Source organism: Cervus canadensis, chromosome 25 (assembly GCF_019320065.1).
Source record: "Cervus canadensis isolate Bull #8, Minnesota chromosome 25, ASM1932006v1, whole genome shotgun sequence".
In the NCBI taxonomy this organism is placed as follows: domain Eukaryota; kingdom Metazoa; phylum Chordata; class Mammalia; order Artiodactyla; family Cervidae; genus Cervus; species Cervus canadensis.
The window spans coordinates 33,214,209-33,237,305 of NC_057410.1; the positions used below are offsets into that span (position 1 = coordinate 33,214,209).

At 39.4% G+C, this 23,097-nt stretch overlaps 2 long non-coding RNA genes across 3 annotated transcripts in view; both read left to right on the forward strand.

Annotated features, from left to right (window-relative positions):
* The window catches only part of LOC122427079, a 168,428-nt gene extending 159,195 nt beyond the window's left edge, over positions 1 to 9,233 (forward strand). For both annotated transcript variants that reach the window (XR_006265349.1, XR_006265350.1), the window contains 2 exons: positions 8,497 to 8,551; positions 9,177 to 9,233. This is a non-coding gene — a long non-coding RNA (uncharacterized LOC122427079). The remainder of the gene's footprint in view (positions 1 to 8,496; positions 8,552 to 9,176) is intronic.
* Positions 9,234 to 16,295: 7,062 nt separating this feature from the next.
* The window catches only part of LOC122427078, a 127,766-nt gene continuing 120,964 nt past the window's right edge, over positions 16,296 to 23,097 (forward strand). The window contains exon 1 of the long non-coding RNA XR_006265348.1: positions 16,296 to 16,408. This is a non-coding gene — a long non-coding RNA (uncharacterized LOC122427078). The remainder of the gene's footprint in view (positions 16,409 to 23,097) is intronic.

A 23,097-nucleotide genomic window follows, 5' to 3' on the forward strand; every position in this document is an offset into this window, starting at 1 on the left:
GTGATATAGTGGTTAAGAGCACAGCCAATGGACTTCCTATATCTGTATTGAAATCCTACCTTTTCCAGTTACTAACCTTACAATCTTAAGAATCTTAATTTCTCCACCTCTGTGTCCTCATTTCTAAAGTAGGAATGGGGGCTTCCCTTGTGGCTCAACTGGTAAAATAGGGATAACTTATATTTTGGAATATTTTGATAAACATCAATTAAGTAACAAAAGTAAATTAAAAAATATTTTTAAGTAAATGGCCTGACCCAAAGCTGATGGTATAGAAAAATTATCAGTAGTAACATTCATTCAATAGGTAATGATTGATATTAAAAAATGAAAAAGAATAAAATGCATTCCTTGCACTTAGTAATTAATAATTACTTTCAATAGTTTTTTTCTGTTTTTAAAATATGTGTGTGTAAGATTGATGTGGAGCCCTTGTGTTCAGGTAGTGATAGATACATGATATTTATTATTGTAGGTCATGGTCAAAATGCTTGTAGTCATTATAGGTTATTACTTTTGATTTTTTTTAACCCCTTTAAAATTTTTTTCTAGTGTTTTCTATTGGAACATAATATATATCCCCACCTCATTTCAAATTATTTTGAAATAACATGACGCCACCTTGTACGTAAGGCACCAACCCAACAATATACTTCCATCCACCCTTGGTGGATGGCCTTGGTGCCATGAACCTTATACATTTTAATTCTACACATGTTACCAACCCTACAACATAGTGCTGTCTTTTTTGCTTTAAATGGTCAACTTTCCACCAAATAAACTGAGAAAAAGGTAAAAAAAAACCTCCATATGTATTATCTCTGGTATGCTTCAGTATTTCCTGTAGAACTGAACCTCTTTGCCCCCTGGTCCTCCCTCAACCTAAAGAATTTCCTTTAGCATGCTCTATCGTGAGAGCCTTCTGGCAATAACCTCTTTCACCCTTAACAGTCTAAAAACATCTCTATCTCATTCCCACAATTGAAGGACATCTTTCCTGGTTATAAAACTACAGACTGCCAATCCCCCTTCCTTAGGACCTCAAAGATGTTATCCCATTGCCATCTGGCCTGCTTTGCCTCTGCAGAAAAGCAAATATCCCTGTCTTTGTTTCTCTGTGTACAATGTCCCCTCTTAACTCATCGCATGTGGTTTTCTCTTTATCCTTGGTTTTCAGTAATTAGACCATAATATACACCAGTGTTATTTGGCTTGTATTCTTTCTGCTTGAAATTTACTGAGTTTCTTGACTTTTAAAGTGGATATTTTAAATCAAACTAGAAAGTTGTTCAGTCATTGGCCCTTATAATATTTTCTGTCTCTCCTCTCCTGAGATTTCCATTGTATGTCTATTGGGTCATTTGATTTGATCCCTTAGATCACTGACGTATTCTGTTCTTTTTTTCTTTCAATCATTTTTTTTTTTTTTGCTTTGGAAAATCTTTACTGATCTGTTTTTAATTCCACTGATGATTTCTTCTGAAGTATACAGTGCTTTTGTGTTTGTTTGGATTGTCTGAGAAAGCAAATGTAAAGATGGGATTCGATTTCCAAAAGATATGTTGGGAAAATATCTGTGAAGGATAAAAGATGAGGGAGCAGAAAAAAAAAAAAGAGAGAGAGAACCTTCAGATTGTAAAGTTTGGTGCCTGTGAAGGAGATGAAAAGGATATGGGAAAATGATTGTATGGGAAATTTAGACTTTGTTACCCAAAAGTAAAAAAGTTTTGCCAGGCTGATGGAAATTTCTCAATCCAAAGTAACCCATTGGAGAGTTCCTAGAACTCACAGAAAAGGGCCTTTTTAGCTGTCATTTTCAGCCATTGGCTGGGAGAAGCCCGTAGGAGGCTTGGCTTTTGTATGACTGCCATGAAAGATCCAGAGAACAGTTGCTGGGCTCTCAGTCAGTTTTGTTTCATACTGCAGGTCTGAACAGCACCCATTTGTGATTAACCTAGAGTTGTTGCTGCTGCTAAGTCACTCCAGTCGTGTCTGACTCTGTGCGACCCCATAGACAGCAGCTCACCAGGCTCCGCCGTCCCTGGGATTCTCCAGGCAAGAACACTGGAGGGGGTTGCCATTTCCTTCTCCAGTGCATGAAAGTGAAAAGTGAAAGGGAAGTCGTGTCTGACTCTCCGCGACCCCATGGACTGCAGCCTATCCAGCTTCTCCATCCATGGGATTTTCCAGGCAAGAGTACTGGAGTGCGATGCCATTGCCTTCTCCACTAGTGCTGTTAGGCCCGCCTAATTATTTTTAATTTCAGATATTGTGTTTTTAGTGCTATAATTTTCCTTTTGGCTCTTTTTAATGTTTTTGTTTCTTTCCTTAAAACCCCTATCTATTCATTTATTACATTTATTTTTTCTTTAAAAGATTTGTAATAGTTAAAAGGAATTGTTGTTCTTCAGTCACTAAGTTGTGTCCAACTCTTTGCAACTTCATGAACTGCAGCACACCAGGCTTCTCTGTCCATCACTATCTCCCCAAGTTTGCTTAAACTCATGTCCATTGAGTCAGTGATGCCATCCAACCATCTCATCCTCTGTTGCCCCCTTCTCCTGTTGCCCTCCTTTTTCCCAGCATCAGGGTCTTTTTCAATGAGTCAGTTCTTCGCATCAGGTGGCCAAAGTATTGGAGCTTCAGTGTCAGCATCAGTTCTTCCAATAATATTCAGGGTTGATATCCTTTAGGACTGACTGGTTTGATTTCCTTGCAATCCTAGAGACTCTCAAGAGTCTTCTCTAGCACCACAGTTTGAAAGTGTCAGTTCTTATGTGCTCAGCCTTCTGTATGGTCCAACTCTCACATCCATACATGACTACTGGAAAAGCCATAGCTTTGACTATATAAACATTTGTTGGCAAAATGGTGTCTCTGCTTTTTAAAACACTGTCTAGGTTTGACATAGTTATTCTTCAAAAGAGCAGGCATCTTTTAATTTCGTGGCTTCTGTCACCTTCCACATTGATTTTAGAGCCCAAGAAAATGAAATCTGACACTGTTTCCACATTTTCCCCATCTATTTGCCATGAAGTGATAGGACCAGATGCCACGATCTTAGTTTTTGAATGTTGAGTTTTAAGCCAGCTTTTTCACTCACCTCTTTCACCTTCATCAAGAGGCTCTTTAAGTGCCTCTTCACTTTCTGCCATTAAAGTGGTATCATCTGCATATCTGAGGTTGTTGATATTTCTCCCGGCAATCTTGATTCCAGTTTGTGATTCATCTAGCCTGGCATTTCACCTGATGTACTCTGCATAGAAGTTAAATAAGCAGGGTGACAATATACAGCCTTGATGTACTCCTTTCCTGATTTGTAACCAGTCTGTTGTTCCATGTCTGGTTTGAACTGTTGCTTCTTGTCCTGCATACAGATTTCTCAGAAGGCAGGTAAAGTGGTCTAGTATTCCCCCCTCTTTCAGAATATTTCAGTTTGTTGTGATCCACAAAGTCAAAGGCTTTAGCATAGTCAGTGAAGCAGAAGCAGGTGTTTTTTTGAAATTCCCTTACTTTTTCTATGATCCAGCATATGCTGGCAATTTGATCTCTGGTTCCTCTGCCTTTTCTAAATCCATCTTGTACATCTGGAAGTTCTTGGTTCACATACTACTGAAGTCTAGCTTGAAGGATTTTGAGCAAAATCTTGCTGGCATGTGAAATGAGTGCAATTGTACAGTAATTTGAACATTCTTTGGCATTGCTTTTCTTTGGGATTGGAATAAAAACAGACCTTTTTCAGTCCTGTGGCCAATGATGAGTTTTCCATATTTGCTGGCTTAATGAATGCAGAACTTTCACAGCATCATCTTCTTTTAAGATTTGAAATAGCTCAGCTGGAGTTCCATCACCTCCACTAGCTTTGTTCATAGTAACACTTCCCAAGGCCCTCTTGACTTCTCATTCCAGGATGTCTGGCTCCAGGTGAGTGACCACATCATCATTGTTGACTGGGTCATTAAGAGCTTTTTTGTATAGTTCTTCTGTGTATTATTCTTGCCACCTCTTCTTAATATCTTCTGCTTCTGTTAGGTCCTAGCCATTTTTGTCCTTTTTTGTGCCTATCTTTGTATGAAGTGTTCCCTCAGTAAGTCCAGTTTTCTTAAAGAGATCTCTAGTCTTTCCCATTCTGTTGTTTTCCTCTATTTCTTTGCAGTGATCACTTAAAAAGGCTTTCTTATCTCTCTTTGCTATTAACTCTGCATTCAGTTGGTTGTATCTTTCCCTTTATCCTTTGCCTTTAGCTTCTCTTCTTTTCTCAGTTATTTGTAAGGCATCCTCAGACAACCACTTTGCCTTCTTGCATTTCTTTTTCTTGGGAATGGTTTTGGCCATCATCTCCTGTACAGTGTTATGAACCTCTGTCCGTAGTTCTTCAGGCGGTCTGTCTACCAGATTTAGTCCCTTGAATCTATTCGTCAACTCCACTGTATAATCATAAGGGATTTGATTTAGGTCATAACTGAATGACTTAGTGGTTTTCCCTATTTTCCTCAATCTAAGCCTGAATTTTGCAATAAGGAGCTGATAATCTTAGCCGCAGGCAGTTCCTGCTGACTGTGTAGAGTTTCTCCAACTTTGGCTGCAAAGAAGGTAATCAATCTAATTTCAGTATTCATCATCTGCTGATGTCCATGTTTTAGAATCATCTCTTGTGTTGCTGGAAGAGGATATTTGCTATGACCAGAGTGTTTTCTTGGCAAAACTCTGTTAGCTTTTGCCCTGCTTCATTTTGTACTCCGAGGTCAGACTTGCCTGTTTTCAAGGTATCTCTTGATTTCCTACTTTTGCATTCCAGTTCCCTATGATGAAAGGGGGAAAATAATTAGTTTATTAATAAAAATATTTGTCTGCTAATTCCAATAGTTAGATCATCTGTCAGTCTGAATAGGCTATGCTTTTCTTCTTAAATATGGTCACATTTTCCTTTTTCTTTGTCTGTCTCATAATTTCTTACTGTTTTCTGGATATAGGAAAGAACGTGGAGACTGAGTTACATTATTTTTTGTTTGTTTTATTATCCAGAGAGTGTAAATTCTTTCTTTTGTTTTTTGATTACAGTGAGGGACTAGTAATTCATCTCTCTCCTATAGGGGTGTTCAGCTGGGGCTGAATCACAACTTTCATTGTATCGTATTCACCTGTGATTAACCACATTTCCAACTTCCTTCACAGACTTTTGACCTTGTCAGTATTTGAGCTGGGAGGAGGTTAGGCTGTAGTTTCATCTTTGAATCAAAATCTGGAGGATCCCAAGAATTTGAGCATCATGAGAATGTGAGAGACTTGGTAATTATGTTTTTTCTTCCAGTCTCCCTCTCATTGCAATCTGGGGGTATGTCAAGGAGAGCACTGTCAGACAGAGCAATTAGTTTTTCATCTAGGACTCAATCAGGCTCTAGTCTTCTCTGCTAGGCTTCACTGTTGAATAACATTTGTCTGATTTCTTTTTCACTCAAAACATCCCAAACTACAACAAGCTGGCTCCTCTGTCCTCCTCTACCCAGACTGTGTGCTCACACCCAGGTGTGGGAACTTACTCTGTTTATCTAAGAAGGCATATTCTCTGAAATTCAGTTCATCAAGTCTTCCTTGCACCTGCCACTGCACATCTTGCAGAGAAGTATGATTTTTATTTTGTCTAAATATTTCTTACGATTACCATATATGAAAAGGTCTTTTGTGTCTGTGTAAGATTACCTGGAAACAGAACTATGTTACAGTTTATTGATAAGTGGTAGATGAAGACTTACAGCTCACTGATCTATAGTTGAGCTTGAAGCTATTTAGTATTGATATAATATTAAATATTATTTATTAAAATTTGGTACCCAGATAGGATGAAGGGTACAGGTTTGCTTATTTTACATCATCTCCCTTTGGCCTGATGCTTCCTGCTGCTCCTTCCCACTAGTAAGTGGTGATCTAGCGGGGATGATCACTCCCCCTTGCATGTTTTCTCAGTGCTGTCTGAGTAACCTTAAACTCACATATTTTTGCTTGGCTATTATTGTCCCTCCCCAGAATTCACTTTTCCTCTTTTTCTACTACAGTGAACTCCAAAACCCACTTCATGCATACTCTCCTTTGAGAATCCTTTCCAAAATCTTTAAAGCTTTTTCTTAAACTTTGTCTGCTAAGGACAAGAAAATACTTTGTTTTGTAGACCCTTCTCTGTCAGCACTATTCAACTCAGCTAGTGAGGTAAGAAAGCTGCAGGTCATAAGACTTTCTTGGTCATTCTTGCTGTCTTGCAGGTTCCAAGATCACTACACTACAGATAAGATGTAAATGAATAAGCACAGCTATGTCCCCATAAAATTTAATTTACCAAAACAGCCAGATTGTAGTTTGCTGACACTTTTCCTAAAGAATTAGTAGACCCACATAATTGTGCTTGTCGAATTGTAAGGTGGTTGATTGTTCATTTGGGCTACTTTGAACACAGTTAATGTGCAGTGTACTCTGTTACTGGCATGTATGTTGGGCACACAGTAATTCTTTGCAGTATAAATGAAAGAAGGAAGAAATGGAGGAAAATGTGAGATGACTGTGGAGATGGAGAGACAGAAGAAAATGGAAAAAATAGCTGTCTTTGATGAACAATGCTAGTTCCCGTACCAGATGAACCCTTCAAGGTCAGGTCTCAGTTTCTTAACACAACAAAGATTTATTTCTTACATCATGTGTGCAAGAGAGCTAAGTCACTTCAGTCGTGTCTGACTCTTTGCGAGCCCATGGACTGTAGCCCACCAGGCTCTTCAGTCCATGGGATTCTTCAGGCATGAATACTGAAGTGGGTTGCCATGCCCTCCTCCAGGGGATTTTCCCAACCCTTTGATGGAACCTGTGACTCATGTCTCTTGCATTGACAGGTGGGTTCTGTACAACTAATGCCACCTGGAAAGCCCTCCTTCCCTCATAGCTCAGTGTGAAATGGTAGGGTTCAGTGGCATAGACTCTGTTCTGCACAGTCATTCAGGAACCAAGTCCTTCCACCTAAAGGCTCCACCATCTACTTTCGGTCAATCCAGACAAGAGAAGAGAGCAAAGGTCATGAGTAGGCGGTTCTCATGGCCCAGGACTGGAAATGGTACACATCACTTCTGTATATGTTCTGTTGTTTATTTTTTTTAAAAAAAAAAAAGAGTCTGAAAATTTTTTCCTAACTCTGTGCCTGGCAAGTAGAAGGGGTTATGGCTGTTGGTAAGCACTAGCAATATAGTTTGGGTTGCCTTGAATGAAGGCAATGAGAGAATAAAGCTGTTGACATGAGAAAACAATCAAAAGACACTTCCCAGAGAGAGGGAGCAGCATCTCCAACAATAGCATCCAGGTTAATTTTCTCAATAGACACTGCAGCCCTTGTAAAGGCTATCATTTGCAAATATATAAACTATCTTAGATAAATATAATTGTGTGCTAGTGTGGGAAAAAAGTCCACAAAACTATGATTGGCCACACTTCAAGATACATTGAAACAATATGGCAGATGTGTGGGAAGGCACCTGCCCTCAGTCTGGGTGAGGTTACAGGTACTAGATTTGGTTATTTTGAAGCCCATGGTATAATTATCAGTCTCTGAAAACAATTTTATCCTAATTTAATCTTAATTACATTGAGTCTCTTTCTCAGTAGCTGCAATTACGCCCTTTAGAATAATCCCACTGGCCATTTCTCAGAGTTATTGAGAGTGTTTTCTTATCAGAGCTGGTGGGAAATAGTGACAGGAGTGGGAAGGTAGAGATCTTACATATAAGAAAGCAGTTTATAAAGAATAAAAGAAAGATATTGATCATGTAACATGTGTAGTTATTAAAAGATTATTATTGTTATTTTAGTTTATTTATTGCAGTTGAATTGTTTATGGAGTTGAAATACCAGTCATTATACCTGCCTAAGGGAGATTAATCCATGAGAACTTTTTTTAAATGAAGGGATTACAGGGAAGCTGTTTTCCTGAGGATGCAAAACAAGATTGTGGGTCCCTCCCAAAATTCTACTTCCTTTAAAAATCTGGTTTCAAGATGGCTTTCCAGAAGAGTAGATAATTTACAGTAGATATGCTGTAAATAAGTTCCTGGGCCTGAATTTCCATTGTCAATGTAGTGGTTGGTGAACAAATGAAAAATATCTGCAATTAGATTCAGGCTCTGGAGCTGAGGCAGCTTGAAGAAAGCCACTAAAGGGGTCGGAAAGAAACCACTGCCCTTTAATTTACAAAAGGATGAGGCATTTCCACTGAAGCCTTGGTTTCTTAAACAGGCCCTGGAACTCCATCCTGACAGCTCACAAAGTATCTTAATACAGTCTCTCTTGCAGTTTCTAGCAGGGTCACCAGCTTTTCACAATTGCTGTCACGGCTGTGGCTCCCTTGGCAGAATGTACAGTCCTTACTGCCATAGAGCCTGGATATATTTAGCTCAGTAACCATGCTTAGGAGTTGGGCGGAATGTGTTGTCATGACTTTTGGTTTCTGTCCTGCCTTTTCTTTAGGATGTGAGTTATCTTGGCTGACACTGAAGAATGAAAGAATGCAGATGTAGTTTGGGTGAGTGAAGGCTATGCATTTTTTCATGATTGTTAAATTCTCATTCTATACTTTCAAGGAGTGGGCATGTGTATTGAATAATGTAAAATTTCCTGTTACAAAAGATTAAAATGACATGTTTCTAGGTGCTATCAGCTAATGATTGCGCTAACCAAAGAAAGGAAACATTAAAGAGCTAGTTGAGAATTGATTTCACTTTGGAAAGTAGAAATCCATGAGAAGAGTTCTAAGGAAAGTGTGAGCTGTATTAACTGGGTGCTTGGAAACACAGTTAGCTCTCAATAGATTATAGTCTTTAATAAAAAACTTCAGTTAACATTGATTGAGTGCTCATTATGTACCAAAAACTGTTCAAATGACTCTATGACATAATAACTCTATAATACAGGCAGTATTATACCCATTTTACAGATGATGAAACTGAGGCATAGATAATCTATAGATCTTGTCTAGGTTCACAAAGGAAGTTCAGAATTAGAATTCAGTTTCAGCCACCTTGACTCCAGAGCCTCATCTGAGAACCTTCCCTATATTCTATTGCCCACCAACCTGGCATATGGTCTGCTTTCCTATGCTTTTATTATTTTAATTTTTAATTAATTTATTTTTTTCTATCCTTCTTCAGTTCTTTCACCATTTAGGTTGTTACAGAATATTGAGCAGTTTCCAGTGCTATTGGAGAAGGAAATGGCAGCCCATTCCAGTATTCTTCCCTGGAGAATCCCATGGACGGAGGAGCCTGGTAGGCTACAGTCCATGGGGTTGCAAAGAGTCGGACCAGACTGAGCGACTTCACTTCACTTCACACTTCATGTGCTGTACAGTAGGTCCTTGTTGGCTATCTATTTTACTTAGTTTTTTTTTTTTTTTTAGAATATTTTTGATGTGGACTGTTTTTTAGAGTCTTTATTGACTCTATTACAACATTGCTTACATTTTACATTTTGATATTTTGGCCATGAGGCTTGTGGGGTCTTAGCTCCCCAATCAGGGATCAAACCAGCACCCCCTGCATTGGAAGGTGAAGTCTTAATGACTGGACCACGAGGAAAGTTCCGGCTTTTCATTTTTCTGGATTTTCAGGATGTAGTTCTAAGAGAAAGAGGGAACTGTCCTTTCTTAGGTGATGCCCATAGCTTTTCTACTCCTGTTCAGACGGCAGCCCTACCTCCAGGAGGAAAGGGCAACCTACTCATTGGGGAGGATCTGAGTCTGCAGCCCATGCTGAGTCAGGGTATCTGGAGGAGGTAAGGAGGATGTAGGCTAGTGGAGAAAGGGGAAATGAAAGGCTTTCTCTCCTCTCCAAATTTCCCCAAAGAACACCAGCACAGATTAGTTGGAATAGTTGGTTTGGAGCAGGTTGAAGAAACTTTTTTTTACTAAGAATAATTAAACCACAAATAACTTCCCCCACATCCTTAGCCACACACATTAATGCACACATGTAGAGTACACATTTGAATTTTATATTTCAAACATTAAGCAACTGAGATCTCTTCGCATTCTGGCTGCACTGAGCAGATGAAAATCATTACAGCTTAAACGTTTCTGCTTTTTCTGCACACAGAGTAAGAGAAGTAATAGTCCAAGATGTATAGCAGAATATTTTTCAGCTTTGGCTTCAAACCACTTTTAGAAAAAACTTAGAGGTATACTCATGCAAGCATGATATTGGTTATTTAAGTGAAAAAGAGTGATTTTTAAGAAGTGTGCCAAAGTGTGTTCATATCGATGAAAGCTGTCTCTTCCTGTAGTCAAGATTGGAAAGCCGTGTACTTATCCCGATGTTTTTATCATGGCCAATCAGATTTTCTTTAAATATTTTAGAGAACCTGATCAATATTCTTTCCAAGTGATCTTGGTTGGTAACAGATGGTTGCCCTTTGAAGACAAATTTCATTTTTTTAATAGTAGGAAATAATTAGGAGCTGAGTCTGTAGAAAAGCATCAGTGATTTTTAAAAAGGCCATAGATTTTTGATGAAACACAGGGTGTGACTATAAGAATCAGATTAAATTTGATTGTATAAGTTTATTGCTGTAAAGGTGATTTCCAAAAAAGCAAGTGCTGTATCAAAAAAAATTGTGACAATGTTGAGTTTGTGGTCTCTTGACCTAATAGTAATTTTTTGTATGTTTGAATTCACTTAAGTGTTTATAAGACTCCATTTCAAATTTTATAACCACATGATATATATATATTTGAACAATAGCTCTTAATTTATATTCAGATTTAATAATAGGAAAAATTATGTTCTAACATTGTTTGATAATAAGAAAAGTCAAATTAAGTCAGCACTTCTGGTTTAGAGATAATTTTATGATAAAACCATGTCTTTTTTTTTTTCCATATCTTACTATAATCCTTTAAGGAGTTTTCAGAATGGATAGGAGTAATGCAAAGTTACCCCAAACAGAAGATAATTTATGGAGTCATCTTGGTAACCTGATATATGAGTAGCAAGTCCTTTTTCCTATAGCAAAGGGGGAAAAAATGAACATACTTGAAATTTTTATAATAAAACCTCATTTTTGTTATTGCTGCTAGATTTAAAATTTCCAAGAGATATACTACAGTTTTAAATTTTAATACTAGTAAGAAGTTCACATTTTATGCTTTTTACTCCTGGGTTCAGTTTTGGGAAATGGTAGTTGTTGCCAAATGACGTGGGAGAGAGGAAAGCTCTGTGCTAGGAGTGACAGAGAAGGGCATAATCCTTTCTATATGTTTGTTATTGCTTTATTTGTACAGATAAAGAAGGTACCCCTATCTCTGGGCCTTAGTAATCGCATTATTAAAAATGAATAGAATAAACTACAAGATGTCAAATAGTTCTGCTCAGTTCTAACCTTTGGTCACTTCGTGTTCTCTAAAGTCATAAACTGGGGATTTTGTGGTTTTGATGACACAGATATCTGAAGGCTCTGTCTTACTTGTCATCTGGCATTAAAGAAAAGAGCCAGCTCAGCAAACCTGTTTTGTCTTCCCTCATGGTCTGAGCTGGGAGAGGGAATGACCTACCCAAGCTAAACAGGGTCATTACTCTCCTGGTGAGGCAACTTAACAACCAGCTTTTCTGTTTCCTGGTTGACATACCCAGGAATTATCATCATTATATGCTTCATGTATTGCTTAACTGATGCACTGTAGTATATTTGGAGTATTTTGCAATGCTCCCTTTCTCTTGGTGGTTTTAAACCATAGAACCACTATGAAAAATCAACTCTCACATATACATATATATATAATTGACTTTGAAGATCTATCTAATTATAATCATTCACAGTGGACTAGGGCAATTCAGAACAAAGAATAGTTCATCATATTCATGGTCATGAAATTGTAAATCGTTTACATTTTTTGTTAGGTTACAAAGATATTATATATAAAATCCTTTTAGGAATCCCTGTGTTCCAACCCAATATCCAGGACTCTTTGCCCTTTTTCACAAATTTACAAAATATTTGCTGAGTATAAAAGTAAATACAAAATATTTAGTGTGACTCATCAGATTACCAGAATACCTTTGCAGATTCAGACACCATGGCACATAAATCTAACTGCTTCTACTCCCAGTTTTAAATGGGTTTCACAGGGACTAAACACTGAGGTGTCTGAATTATACATAGATGCTCAGTTTCCAGAAAGTGACTTGAATGATTAAATGGTAAATCTAGCTTGGCACATGCAGCTTTTAAAAAACTTTCCACATTTTAGAGGTGGACAGTATTGCTTGACAATAGGAAGTAATAATTGGTAATGTATACCAAAATTCAAATTCAGGAATATTAGTGTGTGTGTTGGGGGGAGGTGCTGTTAAACAGGAATTGATCTTGGGATAAAAAGTTCATGACAAAAAGGCTCTTCAGTAAGTTAACCTGTACTTTCAAACTGCAAGTTGTACATGAAGAATTTATGGTCCTAGCAGGCACTCAAGAAAAGCTTATGAAGCTGAATTAAAGCTGTCCATGGCCAGCTAACCCTGGGGGAAATGGGAATATACTTCAGCATACTTAAAAGAAAATGTCAAAAGTCTCTTAAATTTCAAGCAGTTTTTAGAGAGTCTTTCAAGCTTTAGAGGTTTAGGGTTAAGCAAGTTCTTTTAATGTTTTTGAATTATGAACTGAACCCCTAGAAATAGTGGTATATTAATCTTTTGCTTTCAATCGGGATATATCTAAAATTCTGTATGTCTGTGTCTATTCATATCTATCATCTTTGCATCTTCCAAAGATGGCCATGAGTAGATTTTAGGCAAGGACAAGGGAGAAAGACAGAGAAGAGAAAAGGAGCAGTAACAGGAGGAAGTGGAAAGGAGACAAGAAGGAAGAAAGAGTGTTAAGCAAGAACTTCTGCCTATTTGCTCAGTCGTGTGTCTGACTCTTTGTGACCGCTCCAGCAAGAATCGTGGAGTGGGTTGCCATTTCCTCCTCCAGGGGATCTTCCCAACGCAGGGGTCAAACCTGCATCTCCTGAAGCCCCAGCATTGACAGGCAGACTTTTTACCACTTGAGCCAACTGAGGAGCCCACACAAGAACTCAGCCAAATTTTATAAACAGTTTTTTGTCTTGAATAAGTTTTTTTTTATTTCTTTACGAGATGATACTGTTAAAAAATTATATCATGATGAGATTTGACTCAGCTTTCTTTTTTTTAAAGTAATATCAGCAGGTTTATTTATTCATTGATTTTCCTTCCCCAGAAAGGAAATCCTCATCTAGTTGTCAGGCATCTACTGTTAGTGTTCCTCTCTAGCTAAAGTGGAATCTTCCTGGATGTCCAGTAGTGAGCTACAAGACAAGCTGGCTTCCCCATCTCTCCAGTCAGTGAGTGCAGAAATTAGACCAGTGGCCCCAGTAGTTGAGAATTCCACTTTCTCCCTTGTGACTTCTGTTATACTTTTTGATGCTGGGCACTTAGATAAAAATGGCCCACCCAAATAGTAATGATGATTCTTTCATTAGGCATATAGCTCTAAATTTGAGTTGAATTACATACAGTCATTGTGAAGGAGAGTTTATCAGTTGTCTTTTTCTGGGTAATGTTGCACTAGCAAACCCTCAAATATCCAGTGCCTTACAGGAATAAAAGCTAACATGTTGGTCATGTTACATGTAGGCAGTAGGTCAGTTATGGCTCTGTTCCTTATCTTCTTCACCTTGACATCCAGGTTGGTAGAGCTTCATTGAGGACATGGTAGACTTCTGTGTCAGAGGAAGAAGAGAGAGGTGGTGGAACCTCACAACAACTCTCAAAGCTTCTATACATGTCACTGCTACTGCTGTGTCATTTGCCAGAGAAAATCACATGACTGTGATTTGTAGGAATGTAAAATCCTCCCACGTGGAAGTGAATATTTTAAAAGATAATAAAATCTACCAGAGAGAGTATGAGACACAACTATTTAAGGTTTTGTTCTCCATATGATCCAGCGATTCCACGCCTGGGCATAAATCCAGAGAAAACTCTAATTTGAAAAGATAACATGGGCCACAATGTTCGCAGCAGCGCTATTTACAATAGCCAAAACATGGAAAAACCTAAATGTCCAGCAATGGTGGATGCATAAAGAAGATGTGGCATAGATGTGTGATGGACTATTACTCAGCCATAAAGAGTGAAATAAAGCCATTTGCAGCAACATGGATATGCCTAGAAATTACATACTAAATGAAGTAAGTCAGAGAAAGACAAGTATTATATGATGTCACTTATGTGTGGAATCTTAAAAAAAAATGATACAAAGGAACTTACTTACAAAACAGAAATAGACTCATAGAAAACAAACTTACAGCTGTCAGAGGGGAAACCGGGATGGAAGCAGGGGAAGGCCCTACCATCTAGCACAAGGAACTGTATTCAGTATCTTATAATAAATTATAATGAAAAGGAATCTGAAAAAGAATATATATGCATGAATATATTTATAAGAAATATAAGAATATGTTTATATACTCTTTATATATACAATCTTTTTATATTCTCTCTCTTTATATACATTTGCAAATATGTATTTAATTGAATCACTTTACTGTATACTAGAAACTAACACAAGATTATAAATAAATATATTTCAATTTTATGTGTGTGTGTGTGTGTGTGTAAAATAAAGTCTTGTTCTCTGCTTGGGAACTAAATGACATCCTGATTTTTGCCTTGTCACCTTTCTCTTAATTTATGGCTTTACCCTTGTGATAACAACATAGAAAAGCTGGAAAGCAAGATTTGTGGGGAAAATCTTTTGTTAGCATTCAGGCTACCAAATATATTTCAATAAAGGAGTTTTATAACGAGGCCTTCAAACTGTCTCCCCCAGGAAATCTTCCTGGATGAATCCAACAATCTCTTACTTACCAATTCCTTGTACTGATGGAGTAAGAGCAGTGGGGGTGCCCTTACTCCATCAATGAGCCCTTCCCTTTGTGGTAAGTATAAAATAATGATAGACACATGTTTTCCTACCTGTTTCTTCTCTTGTATCAGACGTTATCTAAGAGATTGCCGCACAGCGCAGTAAAGTCGTTGCCTAACTGTGAAGGTCCTTAAAATCATACCATTCACTAATTTGGTTATTCTATTCATTCCTCAGAATGAGAAAATAATTTGATTATAAGACCCTTCATCACTTCGCTCTTTCTTTCTCAAGATATAAAGTAAACCATAGGCAACAGTCGTTCATTCACTCATCCTCATTCATCCAATATTCAGTAAATAATGAATGCCCATTATAGTCCATGCGTTAAGCCAAGTGCTGAATTGTTGCACCAGGAGCTTACAGTCTGTACCCTCATGGACCTTCCTTTTGAGTGGTAATGACCCAGACAAATCAAATAATCACACATGCTTATAAACGATGATGATGACTAGGAGGAAAATTTACAGGGTGCTCTAAGAACATATAGGAGACGTGACTTACTCCATGTGTCTGTGAAGGCTTCTCTGAGGAAATGACCGTTGAGCTGAGATCTGGAGGAAGAGTGGAAGTTACCTGTATATATACAGAATGAAAGGAAAGCAACTTACAGAAGCCGCAGAGGCACGTGCAGAGGCCTGAGGTGGGAGGAAGGGAAGAAAAGGCCAGTTGGAGGGAGTGAAAAAATGGAGCAGCACGCAATGTTGGGGGGTTAAGTCTTTATCCACTGAAAGGTCTTTAGGAGGGAGTGACTTGAAAAAATTAGAATTTTTAGATATCACTCTGGTTGGCATGTAAAATGGATTGGAGAGTGGCAAACGGATGGCAGGATACCAACATAAACTCTTTTGCAGTAGTAGAGAGAAAAATTTCTGCTCAGCACAAAACTGGCATCTAAAAGTTGGATGACACGCTGCTGATATTCTGGATCTCTTAGTTATAGCATTTACATTTAAAAACTCAATCCAGCAAGAAAAATAATCTAAGTTTGTCCATGGTTCATGATTTACAACACTATTCAAAATATAACTCAAGCCAAATATGCCAGTTACACCAGGAGTATAGGTTTATGGCCCTCTCATTACTTCAATGATGGGCTATTTAGGAAGTCAATGAAGCTCTTGAAGTTCTGTGAAAATGGTGTGTGTTTATTATGCTTATATGTTATTCTAGGGAGAGAGTCCATAAATTTTATCAGATTCATAATCTCCCAAGCACTTAAAAACCACTGGTTTGCATTATCACTTGACCAACCCGTAGTTACTCTGTCACCAGGATGCAGGTGTGGGTCACATGTCTTGAAATAATGAGAAAAGGTCAACTGACTGCTGATTTGAGCTCCTCTTTTTTCGTGCAAAGTGACTGCTGGTAAGCTAGAGACTATTTCCTAGTCCCTGGCATCTTTGGAAGGGCTAGGGGGGTTATGACTACATACATTTTATTGGTGAGTAGTCATTTTGATTGCTGTTTGTGTGTAGAGTTGAATATGTATCTGATAAGCCTTTTCCATAATTTTCTCACTTTCTCTGGTGACTTTGAGGGCCACATTTTGAAACTGGCAGTATCACATGATGAAAGAATCCTTGATTACTGAGTCACAGAGGCAGCCAGGAGAGCTGTCCAGCTATTAACACTTGCACTGGATTTTGGTGATTAAGAAATAAATTTTATTGTCATATGCAATTGAGATTTAGGGTTGTTTGTTATACCAGTTAATCTACTCTGGCATATAAAAACAACATCTCATGTAGGAAGATACAGAAAAATGCTTTTGTTGGCTGGGGACAATTCTTTTTGGATTTCTTCCTGGAACCAAGAAATAATGCTGCCTTGCAGGCCATAGTTTCTTGGTGTCATTTGGCCACGTGTAGGTCGGACACGACTGAGCGACTGAACTGAACTGAACTGAACTGAGGTTACTCTAAGCTCAAATTTCTTGCAAATCCAATCTTTGGTTGCATGAGAAGATGATTACCATAGAGAACTATTAATAACGAAAATGTCTTTTAACCACATGAGAATAATTAAGGTAAAAGAGAGACATGTTTTAAGTGGGTAGAGATAGTCATTTACTCATTCATTTAATAAATATTTGTCTATTGAATTTCTTTAATGTGTTTTAAAATGTACCCAGAATCTTGTTTTAGTCAAATATGGTAAGATAACAGACACAGATACAACTGTTTTTGAAAGGAGCATTTTGCTTTTAGTTCCCAGGAAGAAAAGATACACCAAGCCATACAGGACCGCTGGAGAAGCAGCAGGTTTAGTCAGGAGGCAGAAGGAGTGAGGGGTGACCCTCGGGTGACTGAGGGCAGGGGGTAGTGTCCCAGATTGCAGGTGCCTGATTATGGAGGTGGGTGGGAGTATTGACTCAGCATGGGTTGGTTTGCTTATGAAAGGTATGCTTACAAGCACATTGTTTATCTCTAGGAATTAGCTAAGCCTGGAATGGGTAGGTCCTCCTCGGTCCACAAGGTCCCTGATGCCAAATTATCATGAAGTATAGAAAATTTAAAAAAAACATGATTAATATATAATGTTGTTGTTGTTTAGTCACTAAGTCATGTACAACCCCATGGACTATAGCCTGCCAGGCTCCTCTGTCTATAGGAATTCCCAGGGAAGAATACTGGAGTGGGTTGCCATTTCCTTCTCCAGGGGATCTTCTTGACCCAGGAACTGAACCTGGATCTCCTGCATTGCAGGAAGATTCTTTACCACTGAGCCACCAGAGAAGCCCAATATGTAATGTACCAGACATATTTTTAAAAACTAGTCACCAGGGTCTATGTAAATCAAATTAACTAATTACATAGATCACTAGCATTCAGTAGACATGGTTAGTGTCTCATTACTGTACACCACAGAAGTCATTTTGACCACTGCACATTTCTACCAAAATTATTCACTTAAATATATATCCAGTTGTTCAAGATTAAAATGCTGCTGCTGCTAAGTCGCTTCAGTCGTGTCCGACTCTGTGCGACCCCAGAGACGGCAGCCCACCAGGCTCCTCCGTCCCTGGGATTCTCCAGGCAAGAACACTGGAGTGGGTTGCCATTGCCTCCTCAAATGAAGCCATAGGTATTTAAAGTTATTAAAAGGAGGGTCTTAGAGAATTGTCTAAGGACTTCAGGGTTCAAATTAGAGTTTATACTAAAGCATGAACTCAAAAAGTTTGTAGTCTACATTGGTTCAGGAAGAGAAATGCAATCCCCTTTAATAAATGCCTCTAGTTCCCCAACCCCCTAGTCCCCACACAAACAGTGTTCTAGGATATAGTCCATACTTAAAACTTTCCACGGACTCCCTATTGCTTATTACCAACATTTTCAGACTTTAATCATTTATAAGCCACCTTCTTAATTTTTGCTGTATCTGCATAATACTGTCTCTTGTATTTTCTTAATTTTTACTAGAGATTAACTCACCATGGTTCTGTGTTTACTTTATCTTTAAACAAAATTGTATCTATATAGTTTTGGATTTAAGGTACTAGTTACATATTTTTCTAATTTGTACAAAAATAAATACAATCTTTAAAAATTTTTTAATTGAAGTATAGTTGATTTACAATGTTATGTTAGTTTCAGGTATACAGCAAGTGATTCAGTTACACATACATACATTTTTTTTCAGATCTTTTCCCTTACATGTTATTACAAAATATTGAGTATAGTTTCCTGTCCTCCTTGGTTATCTATTTATATAGTTTAGACTTCCCTGGTAGCTCAGCTGGTAAAGAATCTGCCTGCAGTGCAGGAGACCTTGATTTGATTCCCTGGTTGGGTAGATCCTCTGGAAAAGGGACAGGCTACCCACTCCAGTATTCTAGGGCTTCCCTGGTGGGCACAGACAGTAAAGAATCTGCCTGTAATGCAGGAGACCTGGGTTCAATCCCTGGGTTGGGAAGATACCCCTGGAGGAGGGCATGGCCATCCACTCCAGTATTCTTGCCTGGAGAATCCCCTGGACAGAGGAACCTGTCGGGCTGCAGTCCATGGGCTTCCGAATAGTCGGACACGACTGACTGACTAAGCACGGCCCAGCACCCACAGTGTGTATGTCAAACTCCTGTTTCATCCCTCTGCCACTCCTTTCCCCTTTGGTAACCATAAGTTCCTTTTCTATGTCTGTGGGTCTGTTTCTGAACATAAGTTCATTTGTATCATTTTTTAAAGAATTCCACATGTAAGTAGTATCATTTGATATTTGTCTTTCTCTGTCAAGCTTATTTCACTTAGTATGGTAATCTCTAGGTCTATCCATGTTACTGCAAATGGCATTATTTCATTCTTTTTTATGGCTGAGTAATAGTCCATAACATATCTATACCACATCTTCTTTATCCATTCATGGTTAGGTTGCTTCCATGCCTTTGCTATTGTAAATAGTGCTGCTGTGAACACTGGGAGGCTTGTATCTTTTTGAATTATGGTCATCTCCAGATCTATGCCCAGGAAGGGGATTGCAGGATCATATGGCAATTCTATTTTCAGTTTTAAAAGCTTTGTTTATTTCTGGCTGTGGTTGGCTTTGCTGCTGCGTGTGGGCTTTCTCTAGTTGGCGGCGAGCAGGGCTACTCTCTAGTTGTGATGGCTTCTCTTGTTGTGGAGCACAGGCTCTAGGGCGTGTGGGCTTCAGTATTTGCAGCGTATGGGCTCAGTAGTCACATCTCCTGGGTTCTAGAATGTGGGCGCAGTAGTTGTGAGGCACAGGCTTAGCTGCCAGGTAGCATGTGGGATCCTCACAGACCAGGGATTGAATCCTCATTACTTGCATTGGTAGGTGGACTTCCAACCACTGGACCACCAGGGAAGTCCTAGTTTGTTTTTTTTTTTAGGGAATCTCCTAAAAATCTTTAAAGTATTATTTGTAAACCATGAAACAGCACATTGACAACTGCCAGTGGGGCCCATGCCATCCTGTGGGAAACCCCAGCTAGGAGGATGATGTTAATCCCCTAAGGGTACTTTTAAAGGCTGTTCATCAATGGAGGTCCTGACTCCCTCTTTTCTATCTTCCTCTTCAGTTGTCTGGGCATCAGTCGTGAGTACTGACCTTAACTCCCTCGATATGCTCTGCTTTGGGACTTCCCAGGTGGCGCTAGTGGTAAGGAACCCGCTTGACGATGCAGGAAACAAATATAAGAATCGCGGGTTCGATCCCTGGGTCTGGAAGATCCCTTGGAGGAGGGCATGGCAACCCACTCTAGTATTCTTGCCTGGAGAAATCCCATGCACAGAGGAGCCTGGCAGGCTCCAGTCCATGGGGTTGTAAAGAGTTGGACATGACTGAAGTGACCTAGCATGCATGCACTCACGCTATGCTTTGTCTTGCCTGCCTGGACAGGTTCTGTACCTTTAACTCTGCCCTTAACAACCCAACAGCCCCTTAGCCTGCCTCTAAAAATACCCTACAGCTCAGTGCAAAGGCTTCTCCCTAGGCTCTTCCTCCTACCCTAGCCCCAAACCTGGTGTTTCTTCCAATTCCTGCTTTGCTATTGCTGCTTTTTTCCTTCCTACTTGGTCCCATTAGGGTCCTGTGTGGTTATTATTTTCCACTGGGTTTAATTCTACCTTTATTCCTAATTCTGCCCTTGGGGGCTCCTTGGTTTTAAACTCTGAAGTCCATGGGCCAATCCTGTCTCATTTCACTCCATTTTGCATCCTAAGTTCCTAGAACCCAAGTCAGAGTACACCATTGCAGACTTCCCACCTTACCCAAGGGGAAATCAAGACTTTTCCACGACTATTCCTTCTGCTTGGAACACTCTTTCTCTCCTTGGTCTTCTGGTGTGCTCCTAGTTAGCGCCAAAAACTCAGTTCTAATATCATCACTTCCTGGGTGCCTTCTGTGCCCTCTCTGTTCTGTTGTCTCATAAAACTTACCATAATTGCTATAGATATTGGTCTGATATGTCTCTCCTGCTTGTTTGAGGACATAGAAGGCAGGGGATATATTTTAGTTATCTTGGTTTCCCCAGCAGTTAACACAAGGCACAATACCTAGACAGTGCTTTTAAATGATATTTATTGAATGCATGGATAACTTAATAAGCTGGAAATATTAATCAATATGCACTTTGTCATAGAGTTTTGAGATTTAGTTCATAAATATGATATAAGAATGGGGAGAGAAGTGTGTTACTACACTAAAAATCATTGAGGAATAATTGTTTTTGAGCTCCCCCTACCCCCCAATCCCCACTCCTCACGCTCCTATCTCCCACTCATACCCCAACTGACTCCTGTGCACAGGAGACCCATGGGATCGGGAGAACTTTTAACTTACAGGATAGGACAGGAAGCCGCCTGTGACCCAGGCTGAAAAGTCTCCATCACACCTGATCCCCAGAAATTCACCAGACTAAGTCCTGTGAATAATTTTGTTAGGGCTAAATACTAGGAAAAACACTGGATATTTACATAGTACATTTCCCCTTCATTTAAGCTAAAGAAAAAAAAAATTGAAAAGAGGGGAAAAAGCCAAAGTTAAATAAGCCAGCTGGTTTAACTTCTCTTTTTACATATTTTCCATTGCAGTCCTCTCTCAGTCACAAGGTCTTTCTCAGCCATTTCACTGCTTTTCATTCGGCTGAAATTTTTCCATTTTTTTCTAGGTTAAAAAAAATGAAGAATGAAAGCTTGCGTGGATTGTGACTTTATTCTCTGTCTCCTGTATCTTTCCCCCTCTCGTTCACACACACACACACACACACACACACACACAATCCAACTGTGTTTGGTTAAAACCAGTTTCTGATAACAGCTACCCAGAAACAGTATCTCTGCTCTTTTTAAGAAACAAAGCCCATCTTTCTTGAGGTGCAGAAAATATTAGATGTCACTCCCCACACCCCCTGCCTGCCAGTGTCTCACCCTCCCTCCCCCGCATCCACTGCAGGCAAGGCTTCCGAAGGAGCTTGAAGAGCAGCTGCTACCCCACAATGGTTCCTTACAGAGCCAGTAAATAGACAAGGCCCCATTTTCTTGACCTTTGCCACCTCTGCTCCATCCTCAGAATGAGTGTTTTGAGTCTGGGCTGTGAGGGGGGAAGGGAAGGAGGATAAGCGAGGCTCCTTTCTCACTTTGCCATTCTCTGTCCTTAAAAATAAGAGAAGTGTTCATTGGGAAATTTTGCTTAGTAATTTTGTCCCCTGTCTTAAAAACAACCAAAAAAAAAACAAAAACAAAAAAAAACCAACACACAAAAAACGATGTCGTGCAGTGTGTGCATGTGTGTATCTGTTTCACAATCCCATCTTAAGAGGAGTTGCTTCATAAAAGAGGCCTCTCTTTCTTTAGGAGGCTGTGCGATTTGCTCAGTGGAGGAGAAGCTCACCGGCATTGTTCAAGCAAGTCACTGCACTTGGACGAGCTGGCCAGTGAGGGGGTACTCTGAACACGGGTAGCAGGTCAGCATTTCCAAGTGGGTAAAAATAACGTTAGCTCCTTCAGAGAAGCAAGTGGGAATCCATATGCTCTTTCAGCTCTCAGACAAGGACCACCCAATAACGCCTTTCACCATGCAATAAAGAAGCATTTCTTCCTATAGGAGCATTTCTTCTTAGCAGGTTGGGAACGTTTTATCTGCACAGAGTTCCAATGTGACCCTGGCTTGGTGGCTGTAAACTGCATTTTGGAAGCACCAGTCACCCCAATCCACTGCCGTACAAGCTTCCAACAGAGCAGCCCAATGTGATGGATCTTTTCTTTTTTTGAAAACGTCAGAGAGCAAGAAGTAAATCAAAGCTTCGAGCCTTGCCTGCTAGGCTGCCCCTGTGTATGGAGCTCAGTGGTGATACTGCTCGTTCTCTCCCCTTCGCTAACAAAAGACTCCCTAATCCTGAATCCCTTACACAAAAAACGTGTAAAACCAGCCTGGGGCCTGGAAATAAAACGAACACTGCAGGAGCAGCTGGCGCATTAATGCCCCCGAAAACACTAAACACCTCACTGGCACCTCACCCTGAAACCCAAAATCACCCTTTCTCCGTAGGGACTGGGGAGGGCTTTAGTTTTGCTACAATACAATGAAGTATATTTTTAACAAATAAACACAGTTTTAGCAGAGTAAAGACCCTAATGCTGGGAAAGATTGAGGAGAGGGGGTGAAGGGGACGACAGA